General features: G+C 43.6%; 1 protein-coding gene across 2 annotated transcripts in view; it reads right to left on the bottom strand.

Annotated features, from left to right (window-relative positions):
• The window catches only part of CYFIP1 (cytoplasmic FMR1 interacting protein 1), a 100529-nt gene extending 75497 nt beyond the window's left edge, over nucleotides 1–25032 (bottom strand). For both annotated transcript variants that reach the window (XM_052636352.1, XM_052636353.1), the window contains exon 1: nucleotides 24923–25032. The gene's annotated coding sequence lies outside the window, so the exon portion shown is untranslated. The remainder of the gene's footprint in view (nucleotides 1–24922) is intronic.
• Nucleotides 25033–26973: the final 1941 nt, after the last annotated feature.

The following is a 26973-nucleotide window of genomic DNA, read 5'->3' on the forward strand; positions in this document are numbered from 1 at the left end:
CTGGAGTGCTGCAGTTCATGGGGTCGCAAAGAGTCAGACACGACTGAGCGCCTGAACTGAACTGAAAGCTGCCTGGGGTGTGGTTTTGTTCCAGTTGGGCTTCTCAGGTGGCGCTAGTGGTAAAAACACAAAAAACAAAACTCGCTTGCCACACAGGAAACATAAGAGATGGGGGTGACCCCTAGGTCGGGAAGATCCCACTCCAGTACTCTTGGCTGGAGAATCCCACAGACAGAAGAACCTGGCAGGCTATAGTCCACAGGGTCACAAAGAGCTGGACACGACTGAAGCAACTTAGCACACATACAGCCTGAGCAGACTAACACAGCTAAGATTGAGTAGAGCAGAACTGCCCAGACAGGGCGCCTACCCCCTCGTGCTGACTGGCCACTAAAACCACCCTCATGCTGACATTTTTCTGATACATACATACTTGATGCACAAAAAGCAGACAGCTGGGAGCAAAACAAAGACTTCCGGACCTACCAGGGCCTCGATCTCACAGTCCAGCATCAGCACCCCCAGTCTGTGTCCCGCCCCTCCCACCCCCAGCTCGCCCCCTACCCATCGCATCCTGCCTTCCCATGGGGGTGAAAGCAACGGAGCAAATAGACATTGTCCAGGGTTTCTGTCCTCCAACAACATAAAAGCCAGGTATTTTTCTTCCTTGACTGATTTTTCAACAGCAGTTTTCAACCCTGTTTTTGATTCCTATAGTTTGCCAAGTTATAAAAATGAATTTAAATATGTTGAGGGAACTGTCTTTTAACAAGCTATTAACTAATTTATTTTGTAAGTTTAAGTTTTTAAAACAAAGATTTCAGCTGCGACTCCCCTAACAGTCCAGGGGTTAAGACTCTGTGCCTCCCACTGGTGGGGCGCAGGTTCAACCCAGTCAGAAAAATAAGATCCTGCATTTGGTCAGAAAAGAAAAGACATGCTGATTTCACTGTGCTGCTGTTTGAGTGTCCCTGACTCGGGGAGCTCTGGGGCTTAGGGGACACCCGGCTCTGGACAACTCCTCAGTATCCTCCCCGTGGGTAGGGTGGGAGAGCACAGAGCCAGAACTGCGAGCTGGTAAATATCTATTTCTGCTTTATTGACTATGCCAAAGTCTTTGACTGTGTGGATCACAATAAACTGTGGAAAATTCTGAAAGAGATGGGAATACCAGACCACCTGACCTGCCTCTTGAGAAATGTGTATGCAGGTCAGGAAGCAACAGTTAGAACCGGACATGGAACAACAGACTGGTTTCAAATAGGAAAAGGAATACGTCAAGGCTGTATATTGTCACCCTGCTCATTTAACTTCTATGCAGAGTACATCATGAGAAACGCTGGACTGGAAGAAACACAAGCTGGAATCAAGATTGCCAGGAGAACTATCAATAACCTCAGATATGCAGATGACACCACCCTTATGGCAGAAAGTGAAGAGGAACTAAAAAGCCTCTTGATGAAAGTGAAAGCAGAGAGTGAAAAAGTTGGTTTAAACCTTAACATTCCTAAAACGAAGATCATGGCATCTGGTCCCATCACTTCATGGGAAATAGTGGAAACAGTGGAAACAGTGTCAGACTTTATTTTTTTGGGCTCCAGAATCACTGCAGATGGTGATTGCAGCCATGAAATTAAAAGACACTTACTCCTCGGAAGAAAAGTTATGACCAACCTAGATAGCATACTCAAAAGCAGAGACATTACTTTGCCGACTAAGGTCCGTCTAGTCAAGGCTACAGTTTTTCCTGTGGTCATGTATGGATGTCAGAGTTGGACTGTGAAGAAGGCTGAGCACCGAAGAATTGATGCTTTCGAACTGTGGTGTTGGAGAAGACTCTTGAGAGTCCCTTGGACTGCAAAGAGATCCAACCAGTCCATTCTAAAGGAGATCAACCCTGGGATTTCTTTGGAAGGAATGATGCTAAAGCTGAAACTCCAGTACTTTGGCCACCTCATGTGAAGAGTTGACTCATTGGAAAAGACTCTGATGCTGGGAGGGATTGGGGGCAGGAGGAGAAGGGGACGACCGAGGATGAGATGGCTGGATGGCATCACCGACTCAATAGATGTGAGTCTGAGTGAACTCCGGGAGTTAGTGATGGACAGGGAGGCCTGGCGTGCTGCGATTCATGGGGTCGCAAAGAGTCGGACACGACTGAGCGACTGAACTGAACTGGAACCTCATGCACACTGCACCACCACCCGCCCTGCTTGTTCAGTTATCGGAATGTCCTGGGCTCCGACAGTTGGGCCCTCACACTCGGACAGTGGGCCTACACTCATGAGCTCGAGAAGAGGACAGTGGGCAAGGTTACCACCGGCAAGGCCGAGGTCCAGGATGCTATTCTGTGACACCTTACAACACTTGGAGCCAGTGAGACTCAACTGCTTCCTCCTGCTGCACTCCCTGCCCCTGCCCTTGGGTGAGGGGCCCCTAGGGCCCAGGGGCCTCTTCTGACTCGACAGACACACCTTCTTGCACCTAAACTCAGGCTCAGCTCTGTGCAGGGCAGGGTTTAAAATCTTGCCTCCATAAGATGACCGTCCCTCTCCTGCCATGACATGGACCACTGTGTGGAGCTGCACCAACCCCACTCTCCCAGGACCAGCAACACAACAAGTACTTCTGGCAAGGCTTACAAGCAGAGCCAGTTAGTGACCCTTCCTCTAGTCCCTCACCTGGACTTGGAATCTACAAATGACCAGAACTAGGGCCCAATGGAGGTGCCCTAGGAACCTCAGATGGCCACCACACGTAGGCATCAGATGACTCCAAGTGGGACCAGGAGACCCCAAATAGGGGCAAGCAACCTCAAGTAGGCAGGAGGCCAAGGTTCGTGGTACCAGGCTAGAAACCACCTGGCTGCTGACCCTCACATGGTACTGTCCGCCCCTCAGCCTAGCTTACCCTGCATCCTCTCAACTAGTCATCCTCACAGTCACCCTTAAGGTGGGGTCATCACGCTCTGACAGCGGAGCAGAGAAAAGCACGGAGCCCACAGCCACAGGTCAGGGACAGAGTCAGTGTGACCTCAGCAGCAGCGATTTTCACAGGCATGATATCAGTGGTAGAGGAGCCAGCCAGGTCTGAGGGCAGGAGAGGGGCAGCAAGAGCCCAAACCCCCAACCAGCAGTTGAGGCCGAGCGGGCAGTGTTGGGGACGGGCACAGGGAGGTGCTAAAAGGACTTCCGTGACTCACAGCAGCCACCACACACTTGAAAACCAGGAACAGTAGATAACAGAACTTGTGTTGTTTAGTAAGTATGGTTTGACTATTTCCCCTGTCTCTGGACAGCATGAGAGTAGGTGGGCAGGAAGAAAGGGAAGCCTCCTCTGTTTGCAGGCAGTAACAGACAACGAACCCTTCCCTATATAACTCAACACTTTTTAAAAAGAACACTTAGGCTAGGCTGCAGAGCACCAATTGAAATTAAAGGGGAGAGACTAATTTTCAACCTGGTAGCAAGGGTGGCACAAAAATATTAAAAGGAAAAGAGAAACAAAGTGTGAATGTGTTTTCAATAAGCCACCGTGTCGGAGAGAACACAGGCTTCCCCATCAGAACACGGGCTGCAGAGACAAGACGAAACAAAGGAGCAAGACTGAGACAGATGCCTCAGGAGATGGACAGTAGAGGTGAGGCACAAGACAGTGCTGAGACGGGGGAATGCCTGCCCACGGGCCAGGAGCTGGGGACCGCGGCCCGTGCTGGTCCAGTCAGACAGGGCAGGGCAGGCAGGAGGCTGTGTCAGCCCCAGACACAGGGAGGGACGGATCCAGCACAGACAGGGCCCAGGGTCAGACTCAAAGATAAGTGAGGCTGCATCCCAGCCGAACGCCAGGGAGCGGGTGCTTTGCATAGGCTTTAAAATAGAACTGCCAAGGCAGCTTGATGCCAAGGCTGCAAGACATGGTGAAAACAGGAGGGAAAATGCAGAACCGATGGTTCATGCCCATCTACACATCCTGCCTTGGGGCACCCCTGCCTGTGTGCCCTTGTGACCCTTCAAGCCCATGTAACCTGAGGCAAGAGGATGGTTTGGCTGGGAAGAGGGTCTCCCCAGCAGCTCCAAACCTGTACTTCTGAAATTTTACAACTGGACTTGTCAAACGGCACAGCATAACCAAACCACAGCAAACTACAAAATGTTTCTAATTGATTTTCTTCCTCTTCTATATACAAATAATGGTACTTCCCAGAAAATTACATCCAAAGTTTTCTGCAGTCTGTTCACATGTAAAACAAATCATCTGAGGAAGAGAAGTATACTTTATTCAACTGTGCCTTTCTATCTTGCATTTTAAAACAATGTATTTTTCCTATTCCAGCTTCTTTCCCCAGATTAAGTGGGATGGGGATAAAGAATGGGGCTGCTATAATCCCTAGGCAAAAAAACTTCATAATTAAAACACAAACATCATCTTCTGCCCAAGAAGAAGAGTATAGTAAATTTCTTTACTACTGAAGAAATTCAATTGCACAAAATATTAACTTTCATTCTCAAAAGCAGCACTGGTCTCCTGCAATTACCTCTAAAGAATCACTGCAACAGAGAAACAAAAACCAAGTTTGCTTGAAAATCACAATAAGGTGAAGTCTAAGACAGAGCCCCCAGAGGAGTCTTGAGTCTGTCGGTCCTTAGGTCCTGACACTGCTCTCCTGCCCTTCATACTCAGTCCGCAGACCTTGGGACAGGGTCTTCTCAAGACAGAGCGGTCTCTCTGCCTCCTGAATGCTTTCTCCCCAGGTTTCCTGTCACTGCTCGACTCAGCCTGACTGGCCCCTTCCCAACCTAGAGTACTCATATGCCACACTCAAGCCTGCCATACTCCTTTTTCATTCCTTTTAACTATGCAAGTAGTACTCTGACCCTGTGGCTCTCCTGCTGACATGCTTACAGTTGTGGGTTTCAAACCATGTGCCCTGGAATTCTGGGGAATCCCTTGCCCCACGATGGCAAGGGAGAGCAGCGCTGCATTTATCCATTTATGAACTGGAATGCCACCTGAGATTTTATGAAAAACTAATCTGAGGCAAATATAAATCAATCAACAAAATGCGGGGCTGGGTGTATGATTCCACAGAATCAGGTCTCAATTGCTGAGATAAAGAGGGTGCTCGCAGCGTGCAGTGCCCACACCGGGCCCAGACTGACGCCCTGTGCTGAGCTCCACCACTCCTGCCACCTCCAGTGGGCCCTTGGGGGAAAACGTTCTGCAGCTGCTGCGCCAGTACAGCCAGCACACAGATGAGCCCCGTGAGACCAGCTCACTGCAGGGGATGAGGCTGGGACAGTGGTAACTTGACTTCCTCAATGGTCTGGGACCCTCGTCCACCAATGCCTGACCATTTCTTTGTGACTGCGGTGGACTTCGTCTTTTACATAGACTCCAGTGCATGTTTAAGACACTAAGAAGATGCCAGTAGCAACTCAGCATGTTCTTTCTAGGATGGAGTAGAGCTTGGCAGTCTCTGGCACTGGGGGTGGTCACACCGCAGAGAGGTGCCACCAAACTTCCAAGCAGGCTGGGGGCTCCCCGAAAGGAGAGCAAGCCTGCCTCAAGCCTGGCAACCATCCTGAGGGCCCATCTGCCAGGTGCAGGGACATCCCCACTCACCACAGGGCAGGCCTGGCCCCACAAACGTGGACCTAGATGCTTCCTATCCAGGCTCCAGCCATCCCTCCATACTGGAAGGTGGCTCAACCTTGCTTACACAACCTCATAAATGCTCCCCAAGAACGCTGACCCAGTAATCCTTCTGAACCTTCCCTTCATGTGAGCCATCTTGTTAATAACAGATTTTTACCTTCTAGATAAAAGTCTAAGATGACCACATCTGGGTAGGAAAGTCCAGTATAATCAGTCCTCCATATCCACAGATGCAAACCCTGGGGATACAGAGGACTGACTGTATTCATGGTACAACTTCTATTTTATATAAATGACTGTGGATTTCAGTATCCACAGAAGTTTCTGGAATCAACCTTTGGTGGATACCAAGGGGTGTCTGTGTTTTCAGATGACTTTCTTGGCAGCACACCCCAAGAGGGGATTCCTTTTTTTCTTTAATTGGACGATAACTGCTTTACAATATTGTGTTGGTTTCTGCCATATATCAACACAAATTAGCCATAGATATACATATATCCCCTTCTTCCAAGAGGGGATTCTTAAATCCCATGAAGGACTGTCTTCAAAGCTGCAGGAGATGATCCATCAACCCTACTTTTGGCCATTTATCCAAAGGAAACAAAATCACTAATATCGGGACTTCCCTGGTGGTCCAGTGACTAAGACCGCGCTCCCAATGCGGCGTGCCGGACTTCGATCCCTGGTCAGAAAACTAGATCCCACAGGCCGCAACTGAGGCCCAGGACAGACCGCAAAAAAAGATATCTGTACCCCATGTTCACTGTAGTATTATTGACAGTAGCCAAGATATATGTGATGCTAAGTGAAACAAGTTAGAGAAAGACAAACACCCTATGATCTTACTTGCCTGCGGAATCTTAAAAAGAAAACAAAGCTCATAGATAGATAACAGATTGGTGGTGGCCAGAAGTGTGGAGTGGGGGCATTGGGTAGGGGGATCAAAAGCTACAAACCTCTAGCTATAAAAATAAATAAACAAGTCATGCAGACGTAATGTATAGCATGGTGACTGTAGTTAATCATACTGTATTGCGTATTTGAAGGTTGCTAAGAAAATAGATTCTTAAGAGTTCTCATCACAAGAAAAAAAATTTTTTGTGACTGTGAAGGTAATAGATGTTAATTAGACATACTGTGGTGATCATTTCACAATAGATACATACATCAAATCATTATACTGTATACCTGAAACTAATATAATGTTGCATGTCGATTATTTCTCAATTCTTAAAAAGCTACAGGTGGATTCAGGTGAGGACCCCCACAGGGTCCCAAAGATACCAGCATGGACAGCATCCAGGGGTCACTTTCATGTTTACAGTTTAGTGAGCGGAGCCACATCTAAATGTGCTTATACATAGAACGGATGATAAATAAGCACCTGCTGCTGCACAGCACACTCAGGGGAAAAGAATGCAGAAAAAAGAGGAGATATATGTACCTGTATAACCGACTCACTTCACTGTACACCTGAAACTGACACAACATTGTAAATCAACTACACTCCAATAAAAATTTAAAAATAAAAATATTAACACTAAAAACTAGAATATTAAAAAATAAAATAAACGTTCTTTGAATTTGTATTACTTTTATTCCTATGAAGCAATTTGAACAAATTTTTACACAGTAACCCATTTTTTTTCTTCTGTGACTTGCCAGTTTGGTTTATTTTCCTGTTATTTTTGTCCTTTGAAACCTCACTATTTTCCTCATCAATGACAGGTACTCACTACACCTCTGTCTCTGATACTATGAGTGAAGTCGCTCAGCTGTATCCGACTCTTTGCGACCCCATGGACTGTAGCCTACCAGGCTCCTCTGTCCATGGGATTTTCCAGGCAATAATACTGGAGTGGATTCCCATTTCCTTTTCCAGGGGATCTTCCCGACCCAGGGATCGAACCAAGGTCTCCCGCCTTGTAGACAGACGCTTTACCGTCTGAGCCACCAGGGAAGTCCATCTCTGATACTAGGGCTGTTAAAGCTGTGTGAAAGTTGCTACAAAAATGTTTCCCAGTCAGACTCCTTGCCTTCTTAAGTCACTTTTTTCTTTGAAAACTCAGTTTAAAATATTTTTACCATTATCAACTTTTCAGCCTTTTCCCTTTGGAATCTTTCAGTTACAAATTTATCAAGTAGGGAGAACTCTACCAGCCCCATGATGCCATTAGGGAATGAAACAGTTTCTAACTCACAGTCCCTATGTGAGCAAACTGCTGACCTCTGTCAGAAGTCAAACAACTGCCCATCTGAGAAACATTTCTGAGACAGCCGATAATCTCAAGGATTTAACTTGAAAGTAATACTGAGATTCAGAGAAACATTTCCTAGACTCCGGCCCACTCTCACTTCGTTATGTTAAAATGATGGCATAAAGACAGGTGAACCACCATCCTGACTGTTATATACAGCAAATCCCACCTGGGCATAAATCCCCTGCCTTTTTGTGTATATAAGCTGCACTTCACCTATATATATTCTCAGAAAAGTACTTTTAAAATTCAGTCTTTACAAAAGAGTATCATGCTGTTCTGAACTGTCTGATTTATTTTCTTCACTATTATTAAAAGGATCCACACACTGTCACATACTGCTCTGAAGCACTGTTTTGACAGATATATACTATTCCACTGAATGAATGAATCAATCTGGGTGCCGTCTCCTGAGGTTCCCTAAACAGGGTCTTTGTTACGGTAAACTGTGACGAAAATTGCTGCACACAGGATCAGTAAACTTTTTCTATAAAGGGCCAGAGTTGGCAATTGTTCTGTGGGTTTGCAAAAGAATATCCTTACCCTCAGGAAACACACACAGGTATTGAGGTATTTTTATTTTTGCAATTTTTGTAAGTGTGAATTTATTTTAAAACAGTAAAAAATGGAATATCCCTCCGAAAACTTCTTGTGAACATAAAGGAAAGAGAATGAAAAATGTTGAAAACACCTGCAGAGTGACTCCTCACTGCTGTGACCCAAAGCGGGTTATACATTTGCACACAGCTCAGTTCAGTTGCTCAGTCACGTCCAACTCTTTGGAACCCATTAGACTGCAGCACGCCAGGCTTCCCTGTCCATCACCAACTCCCAGGAGCTTCCTCAAACTCATGTCCATCGAGTTGGTGATGCCATCCAACCATCTTATCCTTTGCCATCTCCTTCTCATTCTGCCTTCAATCTTTCACAGCATCAGGTGGCCAAAGTACTGGAGCTCCAGCATCAGTTCTTCCAATGAAAATTCAGATTTCCTTTGGGGTTGATTGGTTTGATCTCACTGCAGTCCAAGAGGCTCTCAAGAGTCTTCTTCAACACCACAGTTTAAAAGCAACAATTTTCGGCACTCAGCTTTCTTTATAGTCCAACTCACACATCCATACATGACTACTGGAAAAACCATAGCTTTGACCAGACAGACCTTTGTTGGCAAAGTAAGGTCTCTGCTTCTTAATATGCTGCCTAGGTTGGTCATAGCTTTTCTTCCAAGGAGCAAGCGTCTTTTAATTTCATGGCAGCAGTCACCATCTGCAGGGATTTTAGAGCCCAAGAAAATAAAGTCTGTCACTGTCCATTGTTTCCCTATCTATTTGCCAGGAAGTGATGGGACCAGATGCCATGATCTTAGCTTCCTGCATGTTGTTTTAAGCCAGCTTTTTCACGTTCCTCTTTCACTTTTATCAAGAGGCTCTTTAGTTCCTCTTCACTTTCTGCCATAAGGGTGGTGTCATTTGTATATCTGAGGTTATTGATATTTCTCCCGGCAATCTTGATTCCAGCTTGTGCTTCATCTAGCCTGGCATTTCACGTAATATACTCTGCATATAAGTTAAATAAGCAGGGTGACAATATACAGCATTGTTGTACTCCTTTCCCAATTTGGAACCAGTCTGTTGTTCCATGTCTGGATTCAAACTGTTGCTTCTTGACCTGCATACAGACTTCTCAAGAGGCAGGTAAGTTCATGTACTGTTGAAGCCTGGGTTGGAGAATTTTGAGTGTGTGAGATGAGTGCAATTGTGTGGTAGTGTGAACATCATTTGGCATTGCCCTTCTTTGGGATTGGAATGAAAACTGACCTTTTCCAGTCCTGTGGCCACTGCTGAATTTTCCAAAATTGCTGGCATATTGAGTGTGGCACTTAAACAGCATCATCTTTTAGGATCTGAAATAACTCAACTGGAATTCCATCACCTCCACTAGCTTTGTTTGTAGTGATGCTTCCTAAGGCCCACTTAACTTCACATTCCAGAATGTCTGGCTCTAGGTGAGTGATCACACCATTGTGGTTATCTGGGTCATTACGATCTTTTTTGGATAGTGCTTCTGTGTATTCTTGCCACCTCTTCTTAACATCTTCTGCTTCTGTTAGGTCCATACCATTTCTGTCCTTTATTGTGCCCATCTTTGCAGGAAATGTTCCCCTGGTATTTTTAATTTTTTAAAGAGATCTCTAGTCTTCCCATTCTATTGTTTTCCTCTGTTTCTTAGCATTGATCACTTAGGAAAGCTTTCTTTTCTCTTCTTGATATTCTTTGGAACTCTGCATTCAGATGAACACATCTTTCCTTTTCTCCTTTGCCTTTAGCTTCTCTTCTTTTCTCAGCCATTTGCAATGCCTCCTCAGAAACCGTTTTGCCTTTTTGCATTTCTTTTTCTTGGGGATGGTTTTAATCACCGCCTCCTGTACAATGTCATGAACCTCCAACCATAGTTCTACAGGCACTCTGTCTACCAGATCTAATCCCTTGAAACTATTTGTCACTTCCACTGTATAATCGTAAGGGATTTGATTTAGGTCATACCTGAATGGTCCAGTGGTTTTCCCTACTTTCTTCAATTTAAATCTGAATTTTGCAATAAGGAGTTCAAGATCTGAGCCACAATCAGCTCCAAGTCTTGTTTTTGCTGACCGTATAGACCTTCTCCATCTTGGGCTGCAAAGAATATAATCTGATTTTGGTATTGACCATCTGATGATGTCTACATGTAAAGTCATCTATTCAGATTAAAACACGTCTTTCCAGTCCAGGTATCTGCCTTGGAAATCCCTGTTGTCTGCCCAGAGTCCTACACTCTTGAAGAAAGCTTCTGACCCAACGGAAATCTGGGCTGAGGACCACACATCCTCAGGCAATTCAGCCCTCAGCAGTGATCATTTTCATTCTATAATCAAGTGTTTCAGAGTAGTGCAACTGCAGGGTAGTGGGCTTTGTTTAAAATATATATACACTCCAAATGTTTAGCTTCAATTACTTAAAATTTGACACTTCCAAGATTTTTATGATCTGAAGAAACCAGCTTATACAAAATAGCAAGAAATCCTAAAAATATAAAACCATTTCCACTTCTGGCCCAGAAAAACAGCAGCAAAACTCCCTCTCAAGAGACATGTACCAAAACGCTTATGACTGAGATAAGACACTGCTTCTGGGACTTCCTTCACAACAGCACAGTGTGGGGCAGGGGTTACAGAAGAGCTCAGACCACTATTGAGGGTTCATAATACTATTTTCTATGCCTCTGCACATTAAGGAATTGCCTTCAACGAACAGTTTAATATACATACATGTGAGATTTCAGGTTTCAGACTCAGCTAGAATGTGCAATCACTGCTTCATCCCTGCAGGTGATGTAGCAACTAGTGGCTCTGCCCGTACGTAGCCACTGGGCCCTGAGGCCACCTTATTTAAAGTTCCTTCCTGTATAGTTCTAATTGTCTACATCCTCTTTTCCCCTGTGGCACTTAGAAAGCCTTCAAGAGGTAAGAATTTTTGCAAACAAACATTTTCAGGCAACTACAAACCTGAAAGGGTAAGTACACGTATATCTCAGGAGATGTTGCGAGTTCAGTTCCAGACCATCACAATCAAGCAGATACTGTAGTGAAAGGAGTCACACAATGTTTTCGGTTTCCCAGAGCATCTAAAGTTATGTTTATACCATACTGTAGCCTATTAAGTGTGTGATAGCATTATTTCTTTAAAAATAATGTATGTGTGTGCTCAGTGGTGTCCGACTCTTTTTAAGACCCCATGGACTATAGCCCACCAGCCACCTCTGTCCATGGGATTATCCTGGCAAGAATACTGGAGTGTTTTGTTATTTCTCTTCCAGGCAATCTTCCCCATCCAGGGATCAAACCCATGTTTCCTGCCGTTCCTGCATTGGTAGGCGGATTCTTTCACCACTGAGCCACCTGGGAAGCCCAAAAATAGTGTACAGGCTTGGTCTAAATAATAATGGCTGATACACAAATGTGCTTAATGTGACTGACTCACGCTGCCCTGCCCCAAATGTCCCATATCTCTTTTGCCACCATTCAAACTTGACCATACTTTTAAGTAAAACAGTAGAATATTTTTATTTAACATTGTGCACAAGAAATTCAAGACTGTATTTTTGACAACAGTACTTACCAAGACCAGAAATTCACTGTACTTTAGTATTACTTATGAGTCGGAAATAATGTGTAGGGTTCCTCTGTGATAGCACAGGGGACAGGCCACTAGTCCCATAGGAATGTCAACCAAAAGTATTAGAAGACAATACTGGAGGGAAAATAATGAGGGTGCTAGAAATGTATTTTTAAAAGCATGCCATTGTGGTAATGTAAAAGCAGCTCAGAATCTTGGTATTGAGAGACTACATAATGGTTGTGTCTCTTCAAAAAGTAAAAACAAAGTATATACCTTAATTTAAAAATATGTTACTGCTAAAAAAAGATAACCACTGTCTGAGCCTGCAGCAATGATAACATAACATAGCATAATCATAACATCAAAGATCACTGATCATAGCAGCTTTCCTGATGGTCCAGTGTACTTCCAATGCAGGGGGCGTGGGTTGGATCCCTGGTTAGGGAACTAAGATCTCACATGCTGCGTGGCCAAAATAAATAAATAAATAAAATTTTTTTTAAAAGATCACTGATCACAGATCAACCTAACAAATATAAAAATAATTTGAAAGTTTAAAATATTGCAAGAACTGCCAATATGTGACACATACACATGAAGTGAGCAAGTGCTGAAGGAAAACTGGCACCAACAGATTTGCTTTATGCCAGACCACCACAAACTTTCCATTTGTAAAAAATAAACTATCTGAGAAGTGCAATAAAGCAAAGAGCAATTATTTGATGTCTGCCTGTACCTTATTCAGAGCAGCATAAAATCCTGGAAGTGGGCTCCTCCTGCCCAGTACCCTGGGATGCTTAGGGAGCAAGGGCATGAGCTTCCTGGAACTAAAAGAGACGAAAATTGCCAGGGAGACCTGGTGCAAATGCTGACTCTCACACCTTGCCCTGACTAGGTCAGCTGGATGACCAGGCACGTGCCCACATACACCTCTAGATTCTGAGGTTGGAGTCTGTTGCCCACACTTAGAGAAAGTGTGGCCAGGGCGACAGCACGATGGGTGGCTGCCCCCTACCCACTCCTTCCTGGGAGCTGCCAGCTGCAGGGGCTAAAGGCTGGGAAACAGCAAGGGGCTGCAATCAGCAGGGAACCAGCCAATTCTGAGGCCATCTTAGGGTACCAGCCTCCAACGTAACGGTACACCATATAATCCTTCGAAGTGACAGAACAAAATGCTGGAGTGTCTGTAATTTTGCCTCACAAAGAGGAACAAAGTCTCCCTGATAGCAACACATCTGCCCCCGCCTCCTTGCCAGATCCTCAAGGAGGAGCAGGAGCCAATGGCTCCCGAGGCTCATAGGCACTCCATCACTGTGATTAAATCAACTGCTTGGGGTGGAACTGCTTTGAGCCCTGAACTTGAAAGGGCTGTTCCCCTTTCAAGTCCTAACTCTTCATACTTCAGACTGACCATATTTGGAGATGGGTCTTTACAGATGCAATTAAAGCAAAATTAGGTTATAGGGTGGGTCCTAATGCAATGTGACTGGTGTCTTTTATAAGAAGGGGCGATCAGGACACAGACAGGCACAGAGGGAAAGCCATGTGAAAACATGGTGAGAGTGGCCACCTACATGCCAAGGACAGAGGCCTCAGGAAGGGGCGGGGCCCTCTGAGAGAGCCAGCGGGACTGCTGTCCAGCAGGACACAGTCCCCAGTCACTCTAAACTGCAACACAAGCTCCTGAGGTACAGAGCTCCTTAAAAGCACATTCAAAAATGGTTCAGGGACACTCAGAAGTGCAGGGCAGGAAGTCATGCCTTCCAAGGGAGCCGCCCCAGACCTTGGCCATCCTGGCAGAGGCTTCCCAGAGAGGACTAACCCTGCTCTGTCCACCCCTGGTGAATGTCAGGGCCTCTGTGGCCACTGAGAGGGTCCAAGCTTCTCAGAGCTTGTGTACAACGTTGGTCAGTGACACATTCCCAGTGGAGGGAGGGTGGGCAGTGGTGGTTTTTCCCTCCCTCAGCGGGCAGTTCCAGAGGTCAAGAACCGTCCCCCTCCCCTCCCACCCTTTGCATGGTGCTTACCTTGAAGCCAATCTTTGCAGGAGGAGGCAACTGTCTGAAACGAAAATTACTGGAACTTCCCTGGTAGTCCAGTGGTTAAGACTCTGCAAAGATCCCATGTGCCACAACTAAGAACCACTGGCAACTAAGATGCAGCACAGCCAAATAAAGTGCAAACTTAAAATACAAAGCGAAAACTATTCCCTATGATGAGTTATAGGTATAATGTGGTTTTTGGTCAAACATCAGTGTAGATGTTGCTGTGCAGCTATTTCTTAGGTGTGATTTACATTTAAATAGGCAGACTTGGAGTAAAGCAGGCGACCCTCCATAACATGGGTGGGCCTCATCCAAACAGTTGATGACCTTAAAAGAAAATGAGGTTCTCCAAAGAGGAAGGAATTCTGCCTTCAGAGGACCTTTGGACTTGAGCTGTAACATCAACTTTCCCAGAGTCTCAGCCTGCCTACTCTCTGAATTCAGAATTGCCAACCTCCACAATCATATGAGTCGAATCCTTAAAATAAATCTTTCCATATACCCTATGGCTCTGTTTCTATGGAGAATCCTGACTAATACAAACACCCCCACCCCAATTAAAGCAAAGAAAGAAACACAGGTGGCATGTACAAAACTCTTAGGAATGTGGTCTCCAGGGTAGAAGCAAAGCTGACTTCAGAATCTGAAAATGTCACGCCCATGCACAAGTCTGCTTGATTTAACACACTTAGTTATTCCATGACCCCTGGGACAGACAACCCCAATGAGTCAAGAGTCCAGGTAGTTGTAATGCTAGTTGGTTTTGTGGAGACTGGTTCTTCTAGGCAGGATTTGTGGGAAAAGAAGAAAATTCTTTAAAATGGAACAGCTTGAGTAACTCAAGCTTTAGGTAGGGATTTAAATATAATGTAAATCCTCATCACCACTTCTGACCTGTGCCTGTGTAGTTCTTCACAGCAAAGTGTATCTTCTTCTGTGAATATCTTCAAAGATGAAGCATCACGCACCTCCACTCTCCCAGTCAGGATAAATGGGCACAAGGAGTAACCACGCTAGCTTAGGACATAAAATTCTGGTTATCAAATCAAGTCCCAAGATGGAACTCACTGCTCTCTAAGCACTGGTTTTTCTCTCCCATGGAGCAAAATTCCCCCAAAAGAGAGTAAAGAACAGGACTGACAACCTTGGCTAGTCCCGTTCTGAGATATAAATAGAAAGCACAAATATGCTTGTTTCAAGTCACAGTAGCTATAAGTCCATTTGTCTTATTCACAATTTAAAAATCTGAATGCCACAGTTCAAGGCCTGGCTTGTGGGTTCTGTCTCCACAGTCTTGCATGAAGGTAAGGCAGTCATGACGAAGTTTGAGGGGGTGGAGTGCATAAATGAATGCTCAACAGCACAAGAGTACACCAGGCTCAAACCAACACAAAGGTAAAAAAGGTAAAAAAAAAAAAAAATCCCTGTATTCTTGAGACCAAGTTCTGAGAGGCCTTTAACACAACAAATTCATATAAATGCAAATCTTATCCCCAGAGTGCTCTGGAATCTTTTTTTTTTTTTTTTAAGTCGCTCAGTTGTGTCTGACTCCTTGTGACCCCATGGACTATACAGCCCATGGAATTCTCCAAGCCAGAATACTGGAGTCTTATTAGGTAGCCTGAACTCAGGCTATTCACGGTGTTAGGTTCTCTACTGGCTCCTACACAGCTGCTGTGTCTAAGCTCCTCACTATGCCCAAAGGGTCTCCAGAAGTGAGATATACAGAGAACAAATAACAAAATGGCATACGTAAATCCTAAGATATAAGTATCTGCATTAAGTGAAAATGGAGTAGACAATCAAAGGCAGACAATGATAGAATGGGGCGGGGGGGAAGCCATGAACCAAGTATATGCCACCTGCTGCTGCTCAGTTGTGTCTGACTCTTTGTGACCCCATGGGTTATGGCCCGCAGGAATTTTCCAGGCAAGAACACTGGAGTGGGTTGCCATTTTCTTCTCCAGGGGATCTTCCCAAAGCAGGGATCAAACCCATGTTTCTTGCATCTCTTGCATTGGCAGGAGGATTCTTTACCACTGCACCACTTGAGAAGCCCTATATGCTACCCATGAGAGACAAATTTTAAATTCAAAGACACAAGGGGATGAAATCAAAAGGATGGAAAAAGATATACCATGCAAAGAGAAACCGAAAGTGGCCAGAGTAGCTATATTGATATTACACGTATTGACGTGAAACAGAAAATTGTTACTAGAAACATTATAATAAAATAATCACTCCATCAGAGAGATGTAACAACTATAAACCTATTCAACTAACAACAGAACTTTGGAATACCTGAAACCACAGAGACCATGATCTTCTATGTAGAGATTTCACAAAAGATTTCACAAAAAATCTGTTAGAGCTAATAGATGAATTCAGCAAAGCTACAGAATACAAAAGCAACACATAAAAATCAGCTGCATGTCTATACATTAGCAATAAATGTTCCAAAAAGAATATTAAGAAAACAATTCCATTTACAATAGCATCAAAAAGAAAATAAATTTAAGAATAAATTTAACTAAGGAGGTGAGTGATTCATACACTAAAAATTACAAAACACTGATTAAAGAAATTAAAGACACAAATAAATGGAAAGATATTCCATGTTCATGAACTGGAAGACTTAATACTGTTAAGATAACAATATACAAAATTTCCTGGTGGTCCAGTGGTTGGGAGTCCTTGTTCTCCCTGACAGGGGGTTGGGTTTGATCCCTGGTTGGGGAACTAAGATCCCCTAAGCAGCGTGGTGCAACCAAAAAAAAAAAAAAAAGATGTCAGTATAATCCAAGCTATCCTCAAATTCAATGTAATCCCCATCAAAATTCTAACAGCATTTTTTTTTGCAATAGAAAAACTCATCTTAAAATAATATGGAATCTCAAAAAAAAACCCAGAATAGCCAAAACAATCTTGATAGAGAACAGTAAACCTGAAAGTCTTTTACTGATTTCAAAACTTACTATAAAGTTATAATAATCAAAACTGTGATACTGGCATAAAGACTGACACATTGACCAATGAAACTGAATAAAGAGCCCAGAAATAAACCCTTGCTTGTGTATATGATCAAATGATTTTCAACAAGGGTGTCAAGACCATTCACTGAAAAAAGGACCTTCTCTTTTTTTTTTTAATTTTTGGCTGTGCTGGGTCTTCATTGCTGCACAGAATTCTTCTCTAGTTACAGAGAATGAGTCAATTCTCTAGTTGTGGTGTGAGGGATTCTCATTGCTGTGACTTCTCTTGCGGTGACACATGGGCTCCAGAGCTTGCAGGCTTCGATAGTTGCAGCACATGGGGTCAATCGTTGCGGCTCCCATGGGCTCTAGGGCACAGGCTAAACAGTTGTGCCGCATGGGCTTAGCTGCTCTGCAGCATGTGGGACCTTCCTGGACCTGGGATTGAACCCATGTCTCCTCCACTGGTAGGCGGATTCTTTACCACTGAGCCACCAAGGAAGCCCAAGACTGTCTTGAACAAATTGTGCTGGAGAAACTGGATATCCACATGCAAAAGAATTAAACTGGACCATCACCTCACACTATATACAAAAATTAACTCAAGTGAACAAAACACCTACAAAGAAGAACTAAAATTATAAAACTCTAAGAAGAAAACATATAAGAAAAGCTTCATGACACTCAATTTGGCAATGACTTCTTGGATATGACACCAAAAGGAAAAGTAGATAAAGCTAGACTAGACATGAAGATTAAAAATTTTTGTGCACCAAGGACACTATCAAAAAAGTTAAAAGACCTACAAAATGGGAGAAAATATTTGCAAATTGTGTATCTGACAAGGGATTGCTATCCAAAATGTATAAAGAACTCCTACAATTCAACATGAAAAAAAAGAAACATGATTAAAAAATGGACAAAGGATTTGAACAGATATTTCTCTAAAGAAGATACACAAATGACAAATAAATACATGAAGAGATGCTCAACACCATTAATCATTAGGGAAATGCAAATCAAACCGGAATGAGACACTATTTCATGCCCATTGAGGTGGTTATTATTTTTTAAAAGAAGGAAAATAACAAGTGTTGGAGAGGATGTGAAGAAATTGGAATCCTTGTGCATTGCTGGTACACAGAAACGCTGGTGAAGCTGCTAAGGAAAATAATACGACAACTATTCAAAGAAATTAAGCATTTAATTACCACATAACCCAGCAACACCAGTTCTGGATATATAACCAAGAGAACTGAAAACAGCATCTCAGTAAGATACACCAATGTTCATAGTTATATTAAGCCATTTTTTTGCTAAGTCACTTCAGTCATGTCTGACTCTGTGCGACCCCATAGACAGCAGCCCACCAGGCTCCCCTCACCCTGGGATTCTCCAGGCAAGAACACTGGTGTGGGTTGCCATTTCCTTCTCCAATGCATGAAAGCAAAAGGTGAAAGTGAAGCCGCTCAGTCATGTCCAACTTAGCAACCTCATGGACTGCAGCCTACCAGGCTGCTCCATCCATGGGATTTTCCAGGCAAGAATACTGGAGTGGGGTACCATTGCCTTCTCCCATATTAAGCCATAGCAGTGCTTAATTGGTGTCTGGAATAGTCAAGTTCATAGACAGGAAGTAGAATGGTTGCCACTAGGAGCTAGAGGAATGAGAAAATGGAGTTAGTATTTAAACGGGTAAAGACAGACACAGAAAACAAACTTATGGTTACTAAAGGGTAAGGGGGAAAGAGATAAATTAGGAATTTGAGATGAACAGATACACACTACTATATATAAAATAAACAAGGACCTACTGTATAGCACAGGAAAATATATTACATATCTTATAATAATTTGATAGATTGAAAAATCTGAAAAAAATAGACCTATGTATGTATACGTGTGTATATATATATACACACACATATATATACACACACACATATATATACACACACAAAAAAAGATGGAATCACTTTGTATATCAGAAACATTGTAAATAACTATACTTCAATAAATAAATAAGTACAGAGGTTCAGTTTAGGATGAAGACAGAGTTTAGGGGATGGATGGTGGTCATGGCTGTACAACAATGTAAATGTACCTAATGCTACTGAAACTGTACATTTAAAATGATTAAAATAGTAAATTTTAAGCTATTTATATTTTATTATAGTAAAAAAAAATCAGGCAATATCTCCCCAATTTATTTTTTTTAAACATTTTTTCAGCTACTGCAGTTTACTTCCCCCTTCATAGAAATGTTAGAGTCAGTTTGTCTTTTATCTATAAAAACAATCTGCTGTGATTTCTAATAATTAAACAAAAATATCTTATGACCCAGCAAGAACACTTCCAGATTTCTATCAAAAAGATATTATAGCCAGTATATGTCCGACGCAGGATACAGCATGCTTGGGGCTGGTGCACGGTGATGACCCAGAGAGATATTATGGGGAGGGAAGTGGGAAGGGGGTTCATGTTGGGGAATGCATGTACACCCGTGGTGGATTCATGTCAATGTATGGCAAAACCAATACAGTATTGTAAAGTAAAATAAAGTAAAAATAAAAATTAAAAAAAAAAAGATATTATAACATAGGCCTGCATAAAGACTTGAACATGAGTCTTCATAGCAGCAGTTATTCATAACAGGCAAAAAAAAAAAAAAAAGAATCTAATGAATGGTTCAACAAAATGTGATATATCCATTCAATGGAACACAATGCAACAAAAAAGGAATGAAATGCTGGTACATACTAGACCAGAAATAAACTCCAAAAACATTATCCTAAGTGAAGAAAGTTACACATAAACACAAATTGTACACTTTCATTTATATTAAATGTCCAGAAATGGCAGATCTATGAAAGAAAGCAAATTAGTGATTAGCAGGAATAGGGGCTAGGAACGGAGATTAACTGTAAAAGGTCATGAGCGATCTTTTTGGGGTGACATGTAATGATGGTGCTGTTCAACTCCATAAATCTACTAAAAATCACTGCACACTTAAAGGAGGTACACTGTACACTGTACCTCAATATAAAGTTAAGATATTTTCTTCCTGCAATATTTTACTGGAATTGTGTTAAACCTATAGATCAACTTGGAGGGAAGTGACATCTTTACTATGTTAAGTATTTCAACTCATGCCCATACATGCCTCTTCATTTATTTACATGATCTTTGATTCATTCATTAGCATTTTGCAGTTTTCAGCTTATTGATCCTATATGTATTTTATTAAATTTATATCTAAGTATCTGATTTTTTGAAGCTGCTGAAAATGGTTATTTTTAAACATTTTACATACTGTTGGTATATAGAAATAAGACTGATTTACATGCGTTGACTGTATTTTGTGACGTTATTAACTTCACATACTAATTCTGATAGTTTTTTCATAGATTCCTTGGATTTTCTATGTCGATAATACCATCTGCAAAAAGGGACAATCTCATTCAAAAAGGGACAATTCTCATTCCAATCTGCCTTTTATTTATTTTTCTGACCTTATTGCCCTGGCTAAAATAAAGGTTTTTAATTATTATATATATGTTATTAATCCATGCTCTACTCCTTTGGTTGCAAAAATTATGAAGAGCTAGGACAAGATATATAAAAGCTTTAGAAGCCAAAGTATGAATATTAACAATATATTCCTATATATACTATCTCCTTTGATCTTAGTAACAATCTAATAGGTGCTTTTTCCATGTTACCAAAGAACAAAAATGGTCAAAGGTAGTCCAGCCAAAATACCTATCAGGGCTCAGGTGATCATAGCATAGCAGACATATATAGTAGCTTTGCCAGGACCCAACTTGATCTCACTTGCCAAAGTCCCAGGTGCTGCCTGAGCTGACCCCTCTATAAACGAGTACTATTAAAACACAGATCCAAAGCCAAGACACAAGACTGTCACACACCGAGAGGGGCTGAGGGAGCACTGGCCCGACAGAGGAGTAGAGGCAGTGACCCTGGAGTGGCACCTGAGCAAGCACAGTGCCTTCAAAAAATCATCGGTGAGTGATTCAGTAAGCATATGAGGGTCGGGTCCCAAGGGCTAATATTTTGGAGAAAGCATCTTTGGCAGCTTCTTTCTAGTTTTTAACTTACTAGTCAGAAGGCTGGATTCAAAGACTGGCTCTTATCAGGCATGCTAACTTTAAAAAAAAATTATTATTTATTTATTTGGCTGTGTTGGGTCGTATTAACAGTTGTGGCATGTGAACTCTTACTTAAAGTATATAGGATGTAGTTTCCTGACCAGGGATCGAACACTGGGCCCCTGCATTGGGAGCGAGGAGTCAGCCACTGGACCACCAGAGATGTCCCCAGACATTTACCAGGCACACACTTAACTTCTTTGTCATTTTCCTCATCCATAAAGTGAGAATAATAATTGTACCTATCTTTGAGGGTTGTGAGAATAGTTAGTATGTAAAGTACTCAAGAGTTAGCAAACTACAGCCTACGGTTTGTTCCATAAGTAAAGTTTTACTGGAATACAGCCTCAATCATTCACTACAAATTGTCCATGCTGACTTCATGCTACAGTAGTGAAACTGGGGAGGCTGTGACAGAAACGATATGGCCTGCAAAGTTGTACATAATCACTATTTGGACCTTTACAGGAAAAGTAATCCTAGCCTACAACAATGCTGGGGCTTCCCAGATGGAGCTAGAGGTAAAGAACCTGCCTGCCAATGCAAAAGACATAAGAAATACAGGTTCCATTCTTGGGTTGGTAAGATCTCCTGGAGCAGGGCATGGCAACCCACTCCAATATTCTCACCTGGACAATTCCATGGAAGAGGAGCCTGGCAGGCTACAGTCCATGGGTTGCAAAGAGTCAGACATGACTGAAGTGCCTTAACATGCACGCACACAAAACAACACTGAAGCAAAGTAAGTACTCAAGAAATGTTGCTGTTGTTCAGTTGCTAAACTGTTTGACTCTTTGCAATCCCATGGACTGAAGCATGCCAGGCTGCCCTGTCCTTCACTATCTCCCAGAATTTGCTCAAACTCATGTCCATTGAGTCGATGATGCCATCCAACCATCTCATCCTCTGTTGCCCCCTTCTCCTCCTGCCCTCAATCTTTCCCAGAATCAGTCTTTTCCAATCAGTAGGCTCTTCACATCAGGTAGCCAAAGTACTGGAGCTTCAATTTCAGCATAAGTCCTTCCAATGAGTATTCAGGATTGATTTCCTTTAGGACTGACTGGTCTGGTCTCCTTGCTGTTCAAGGGACACTCAAGAGTCTTCTCCAGCACATTTCAAAAGCATCAGTTCTTCAGTGCTCAGCCTTCTTTATGGTCCAGTTCTCACAACTGTACATGACTACTGGAAAAACCACAGCTTTGCCTCTGTCAGCAAAGTGATGTCTCTGCTTTTTTTTTTAAATACTCTGTCCAGGGTTGTCATAGCTTTTCTTCCAAGGAGCAAGCGTCTTTTAATTTCATGGCTGCAGTCACCATCTTAAGTGATTTTGGAGCCCAAGAAAAGAAAATCTGCCACTGTTTCCAATTTTCCCCCCATCTATTGGCCATGAAGTGATGGGACCAGATGCCATGATCTTAGTTTTTTGAATGCTGAGTTTTAAGCCAACTTAAAAGATACATTAGCTTTTATTTAAACCCTCATTCACTTCCAGAATGATAAATCTGAGTATATACATAAAAATATAGACACAGCACTGAATATGGTAGTTCAGTTCAGTTGTTCAGTCATGTCTGACTCTTTGCGACCCCATGGACTGCAGCACGCCAGGCTTCCCTGTCCATCACCAACTCCCAGAGCTTGCTCAAACTCATAATATCCATCAAGTCAGTGATGCCATCTAACCATCTCATCCTCTGTCATCCCCTTCTCCTCCTGCCCTCAATCTTTCCCAGAATATGATGGTGACAAATGCAAACTAATGTCAGTTAACTAGGGGCTGATTAAATAAATTATCATACATCTAACCACAAAGCACTATACTATACAGTCATTAAAAGGAATGAAGAATATCTGTGTGTATATATAGTATATACGCCAATATATATGTCAACATGTTAATATTTCCAAGATCTTTAAATAATCCAAGAACATGAAGTGAAAAGGTACAATACATGCAATATAATCTCGCTGTCACAAAAAGAACATACACAAAAATAAAACCTATGCACAGAAAAGGCTACATACTAAGAGAGACTAGGGAATTTCACTTTTAATACATGTAGTGGAGCACTGTTTGACTTTTTAACAAGCTTAAGTGTTGTAATTCTTCTCATGAATTATAAGTGTTATTTGAATAGCTCGGGTTGTGTCCTAGAGGCACACGTTTTAAACTTTAATGTCTTTACCCCTCAGGGACAAACTAAAGTATGGATGAATCGCAAATGTGTATGCTGAGTGAAATAACCAAACTCAAAAACCACGTATGACATTCTGTAAAAAGCACAACTGTAGGAATGGAGAGGAGATCAAGGGTCAGAAATGGAAAATGGAGTTGCCTACAAAAGGACAGAAAGGAGTTTAGGGGGTGATAAAACTGCTCTTTATCTTGACTGTGGTTGTAAGACACTAAGCATTTGTTAAAATTCAGACTGTTTATCATAAAGTCAATATTACTATATGTCAACTTTAAATTTAAATAAACACACAAAAACGCTTTGCGAGTAACTTTTCTCTGAGAGACATATGAGCATACAAATGTATGTTTTAATACCGGAAATGTTTTCCGCATTTCCCTGTTCACCTCTGGCATAGGGATGCCGCTGCGTGAACACAGTGTTTTGCACCATCTTCCTAAGTGAATTCCCACAAATGCAAACTTGTCGTGGCCCACATTCATTTAAAACTTGATTATATTCTTCAGGCTCAGCACGGGTAGATCTGCGCTTTACTCGAAAAACCACTGAAGGCCTTCAGGAAGAAGGGAGGGCAGGTACCGGCGCGCAGCTTCACAGGCCGAGCAGCCGAGCAGGATTTTCCTGCACGAGCCCGGAGCCGCTGGAGCTGCTGAATTGTCAAGCACAGCAACCTGAGCTACAACACCGAGAACGCTGCTGCTTCAATCACGGGTCATTGACGGGATCACGGTGACAAAGGCCAAGAAATACCACCCAACTCACCAAGCTCTGACAAAACACTGAGCGGCGCGGCGCACAGCACCCTCTCTGTACTCCTGGAAAGGGAAACTCCCAAGTCTCAGACTCCCACAGCAGCGTAGACCGTCCAACACCCGGCTTCATAAGCAATCGCTATCCCGCGGTTCAGACATAACGCTAGGGTGGACGTGCTGCGGAGGCCTCTCTCGGCTTAGAAGGCGCTTCTTACACCGCGTTTCCAAATTATTCTCCCACCCACCAAGCGCTGCGAATTAGGAGCACGCACCTGAGGCTTAAAATATACAACTCAATCTGGCTGTGTTGAACCGCGCTGCCCACGTAACAATCCCGGCTCCTTAACAAAGCCCCAAACTCCTCTCTCCAAGAATCTGCAAAATGGTCTCGCTTGGTCAGTCTCTCCTCCCCTCAGAGAGGGGCACAAAGCACGACCTCAGTACAAACCGCCTGCTCCGTACTTTCAAACAATAACTGCAAAATCCCAATGGACCCTCCCCACTGGAACTCCGTCGCGGCCAGGGGCGCTGGGGAATGGCTTCGCGACTCCGAGGCCGGAGTGATCCCGGAGGCCGCGCCGCGGAGGTCCAAGTCCCGGCTGCCTAAGGGGCCCCGGTCGGACACCGCCAGCTCCCAGCTCCCGGCCGGCCAGTCTCCGAGGGCGGGCCGCGATCCCAGCGGGGGCGCGGGGCGGGAAGGGGGCCGCAGCGCTCCTCACCTGGCTCCGCGGGGGCTGCTCGGGGGTCCCGGGCGGGCCCTGGGAGTTTCCTGGCCGAGTGAGTCACTCGGGCGGGCCGGGAATGCGCCAGGAAACACCCGGCCTCCTCCCCTTCCTCCCGGGGCGGGGGCTCTCCCGGCTCGGCCCCTTCCTCCTGGCGCTCCTCCCTCCACTCCCGGCCCTCGGCCAGACGGCTGGCGCTTGGGCGCTGTGCGCCTTCCCTCGACCCCGGGGGACACAGGCCCCTCTGGCTGTCGAAATGCTCCTCAGGGAAGGGAACCTCGAGGCCACCTGCCGGCCTAGGTGACCTCAGCTAGTCCTCGGGGCCGCGGGAGGGAGGGAGGTGGGGGCTTCCCAGAGGGAATCGCCCAGCTTGGGCCGTAAAAAGAGCGCGGAGGGCGCGCCCTGTCCCGGGCCTCCGTGTGTTACGGGCGGCAAGTGAGACGAGCCGCAGAAGGGACTTAGGGGGACACCCAGGCGCGATGGCCTGGCGCCCCACAACCAAGGAGGAGGTATTCACACCTGAGCTCCGCGGGCGGGAGCCTGCAAGCGGCCAGGTGCGAGGTGCGACCGGGACTCGCTGCCAGAACCCGGCCAACCGGGAGAAAATGATCCTGTTTGGCCTCTGAAGTGATCGCGTGTCCGCTCTGAGCCAGGGGCAAAGGCGTGCGCAGATTCGTCGGAATGGCTGAGAGCAGAAATCTGACGAGCTAGCCCCCAAACAATCTTGAGAGAGGCCAAGTGGAGTAAGCTTGTCACAAGCATGTTTGGGAGAAATTTTTCCCTAAACTACCCCCGCTCCCCATCACCACCACCACCTCCCCAACGTGTCGTAAGGGAGAGCAGTAAAGATGAGCAGCAGTTATCAGGCCATTAGCCTTTGAAAGCCACGAGAAGTTACATTCCCTCCTGGCTGTCTTCTAGATGGTGCAAAGTTACAACAAATGAATCCTGACCAAACCAAAATCTACCAGTTGTCTAAATATTCAGAGACCACTTTTTCTAGAAGCTCCTGGAGGTCCCTCACTCCAAAACATGGGTTTTGAGTGACTTTCTGGTTCCCAGCTAGTCCACACATTTTCAGCCCAGGGCTGAGTCTTAAATTCCCAAGGGCTGTTTCATTTTTTGTTTTATACTGTAAGTGAAGTGGTGAAATACATATTCAAGGTATAGTGTGATAATTTAAAAATATTGTAATCCCCTAGAGCGATTAATGAAAAATAAGCAATTAAAAAATCCGAGAGAGAAAATTAAATGGAATGCTAAAATATAAATCCGAAGAAAGCAAAGAAGGAGCAAAAAGCACATAGGTAACAAAGAGCAAGCGGTTAGACTTAAATCCAACTGTATTAGTAATTACATTAAACGTAAAGGAACTAAACACTCCAAAGAAATTGTCACATTGGATAAAAACAGAGCCTAAACACATGGCTGTTTAAAAGAAACATACCTTAAATATGAGGACACAAAGAGGTTGAAATTTTAAAAGATGAAAAACCATCTACCATGCCCATGCTAACCATAAAAAAGTCAGTGACTATATTAATATCAAAGTAGACCTAAAGACAAGGAGCATGACCAGAAATTAAAAGGGACATTGGGTAAAGATAGATGGGTCAGTTAATTCAGAAACAAAATGACAATTTTTAGAAGAGTGTATGCACCAAATAAGCTGTGAAAAATTGATAGAGTCAGAAGAAGAAACAGGCATACAGATACTCACAATTAGAGATTTAACACCCCTCTCAGGAAGTGATGTGACAGGCAGACATCAAAATAAGTACAGAAAAATTTTAAAACGGTTGACTGATTTACCCTTAAAGCCTCACAAAACAAAACACAAAATACGTTGTATTTGATGACATGTTCAAAATATTTATGCTGAACCCTCAAGGTATTACTGAGAAGAATTAAAATTTTCACATATCATGCACAAAGTATATGTTAGGGAGTAAAACAAATCTCAATAGATGTCAAAGTGTTGATATCATACAGAACTTTCTCTGACCATCACGAAATTAAACGAAAATGCAATAAAAATAAAACTTTAA

This window comes from Budorcas taxicolor, chromosome 2, assembly GCF_023091745.1.
Source record: "Budorcas taxicolor isolate Tak-1 chromosome 2, Takin1.1, whole genome shotgun sequence".
Lineage (NCBI taxonomy): Eukaryota > Metazoa > Chordata > Mammalia > Artiodactyla > Bovidae > Budorcas > Budorcas taxicolor.